Source organism: Cynoglossus semilaevis, chromosome 6, assembly GCF_000523025.1.
Source record: "Cynoglossus semilaevis isolate Cse_v1.0 chromosome 6, Cse_v1.0, whole genome shotgun sequence".
Classification (NCBI taxonomy): domain Eukaryota; kingdom Metazoa; phylum Chordata; class Actinopteri; order Pleuronectiformes; family Cynoglossidae; genus Cynoglossus; species Cynoglossus semilaevis.
The window spans coordinates 3,872,572-3,875,644 of NC_024312.1; the positions used below are offsets into that span (position 1 = coordinate 3,872,572).

Genomic DNA, 3,073 nt, shown 5'->3' on the forward strand with positions numbered 1-3,073 from the left:
ACTTACTCCCCCACTCACTCCCATCATCCCCACCCCTTTCTCTCCTAAGGTATAATTCCATTTCCTCTTGTCTGGCGTTCAAGTAAGTGTTTGGCGCAGCAGTGGGAACCGTTAGCCATCTGTGGCCTACTGTCTGGACCACTTCTTTTACAAGGCTCTATATTTGTTCTTACAGCGGGGATGAAGCTGCACCGAGAAAAGAAAAGCTTCATTCCACCTGCAGGAGAGCCGAGTGCAGGTACTTCAGAAGTATTTTTAGAGGTAGTGTCAGAGAAAATAATCTCGTACACGGTTTTATCGGCGTCATTTGAACATCCATCCCAAGCTTTCAAAAATAATTACAGTTTAGATGGAAATTCTAGGGACTGAGCTGAGTTTGGTTGGGTTTCAGGCAGGCGTCTTCAAGCCCTTAAAAGTGAACAGTTTGAAATCAGAACAATCACGTTTCAACGTCTTCACCCAGGGTGGAATGTAAAGATTTGCAGCGACTTTTGACTGACTGTAACTCTGGGAGCGTTTCTTTGTTTCTCCAAAATTGACAGAACACTCAGGTTGCGACCTGGTCCCAACGGCGTTCCTCGGAATTCTACAAATACGAAATATGGGTTTAACATATTATTTTCTGATTATAAATTTAAAAGTTCCTCGGAATTCTACAAATACGAAATTCTCTGATGGGAACTCCACCAGCTGAAGGGTTAAACACATTATTTTCTGAATATAATTTTTTTTTTAAAAAGTCCTAGAACTATTATAAACATTTTTGTTTCTGTTTTCTCAGGTTGGACCCGGTACAGAGCAGCTCAGTGCCATGTGGCTCAACAGGTGGCTCTCAGGCTGAATTAGCCGCAGTTATACCTGAGGATTAACAACAGGGAGCGCTCTGTTGAATCAGGTTCTCTCAGGGCCGTGTCGAGAGTCTGCAGGGGTTGGAGTCGAGTTTTAAATTAGCAGCCCAAATTTACGAAACCTAAAAATCCTGACTGGACTTCACATTGTTGACAGGAGTTTTAATAATAATTATTTTGTTTTTTCTTATCTTAGCTGTTTTTGTTTGTTTTTTTTACTGACGTTTTGTTTCCGTTGACACTAAAACACAGTCTGTGTTGGTGAAGAAGCCATGAGGCAGAGAACGCAGAGAGACACCACGTTTAGAGACAGGTCTATAATTAAGGACGTCAGACAGAGACTGAAACAGAGGACGGGCGTCTGTGACTGTGTTACAGTACAGACCTGTGGCTGTTGTGCCTGCAAAAGGTTATTTCCACACACAAGTGGTGCTGTTGTTGCTGTGCAGTCATTCTGTGTGTGTGTGTGTGTGTGTGTGTGTCCTTTATCTCCAGCCCTCACACAGCCACTGAGTGCACATCAGGCCAGTTTTCCTGTGTGCAGGGCAGCGTGTCCTGCTCTTCACAGCCTGAGAAATTACAGTCCAACCAAGCAGAAAACAGGAGTAAGATTTCAACAGCAGGCTGAACCTGGCTGAGGGTACGACGCCACGGAGGAACGACGCCACGGAGGAACGACGGCCGCAAATGACAAGAGACAGTGGGAGGCTCTGAGAAAATGGTGCCTTAACAGGTGGCCACAATACCACCACGTATGTACAGTATGTTTCTGAGTCATCTGCTGTATGTGATGTTGGACACAATTTCAACAATATCTCCATCTACCAAAGAGGGGCGCTATACAAAAAAAAAGTTCAGGACAACTTCCGTAAAAGGATGAAACTTCCTTCTGCAGGAAATGTCTGGTGAAAATCTGCATTTCAACAACATCGGAAAAAATCTATCAGTGAGCATCAACTGGCGGCCCGTGGGCCAAATCTGGCCCGCCGAGCCATCCACACCGGTCCACGGCAGTCTAACTAATGTATCTAATGTGTAACCGCCGAGCCATCCACACCGGTCCACGACAGTCTAACTAATGTATCTAATGTGTTTCATTCACAGCTCTACTGTTTTAAGGCTAATAATATGCAAATAAATGACTGTCCCTAATGTTCCAAATGTACACAGGTCATGTGACCGACACAAAAATAAACAAATGTAGTCACATCAGTGCGAGCTGCCGTTGCGAACCACCAGTTTTTTACAGATATATTTTTATATTCTTGCAGTCTGACGCCTCCGTCAGAGAAATATCCATGAAAAGCGATCGACGTCAGGAAATGTCAGCGTCTGAAGTCCACTCTGTCAAAAACAGGTGAGCGCAGGTGAAAATGTTTTTCATTTTTACTTTATTTATCCACCTTGACAACCAAACAAAACTGCTTTGAAGGGACCCTTCAGCCAAGTTACTGTTTTTTTTATAAAAGCTGAGATATTAAAGAGAAAAAAAAAATCTAAATTTTAAAACAGCTGTCAATTCACAGCTGGGGCTGAGATGGCTCTAGTTTTATTTATTTTTTTATGTTTTTTTAGAAAAGCCTTGGCTTTGTCACCGTCTACTGTAGCCTGACTGACAGAATATAGGGAAGAGAGTATGGTCTCTTTCAGATTTGCTGTCAAAGGACATCACAAGAGAGGATGGCACTTTCTACTGCGAGGCACAGGCTGAGACTCAAAGTACAAAAGGAGGCAAAAGCCAAGAGCCTTTCATCTCCCTTCTTTGAAAGTGATTTCATAGTCTGTGCTGTTAGCTCCTTTGATAAATAAGCCCAGAATCCGTCTATTTCTGGAAAGATGGCTGATATTTTAGGACTTTTTTTTGTGACAAAGGCACTGAGGATATTTCAATCTGCAAACGTTTCTCAGATTTCAGCATCTTTAAGATAAGCACGCACACACCCGCGTCGGAGCACGGACCGTTGCAGCGACCTGCATTAGAGCGGGGTCATCACTGTACCTGTGTAAACAACCCCCCCCTCCCCCTCTCGGTGCTGCAGCCAATTAGAGTTCTCCGGCGCCTCACTCGACCCGACCCTGGTTTGTCATAAACCGCGGTGATAAGCCCCGCTTCCCTCTCCATTTTCCATCTCATTAGCATTCATTTTCACCCTAATTGAACCTAATAAGACAATAATGTTTGACATTAAATCCTGGTGAACATGTGGCCCAGCTGATCACGGCGC

At 43.9% G+C, this 3,073-nt stretch overlaps 1 protein-coding gene across 1 annotated transcript in view; it reads right to left on the reverse strand.

Annotated features, from left to right (window-relative positions):
• cdh13 (cadherin 13, H-cadherin (heart)) overlaps positions 1 to 3,073 on the reverse strand; it is a 222,021-nt gene that overhangs the window by 115,975 nt on the left and 102,973 nt on the right. The window lies entirely within an intron of this gene.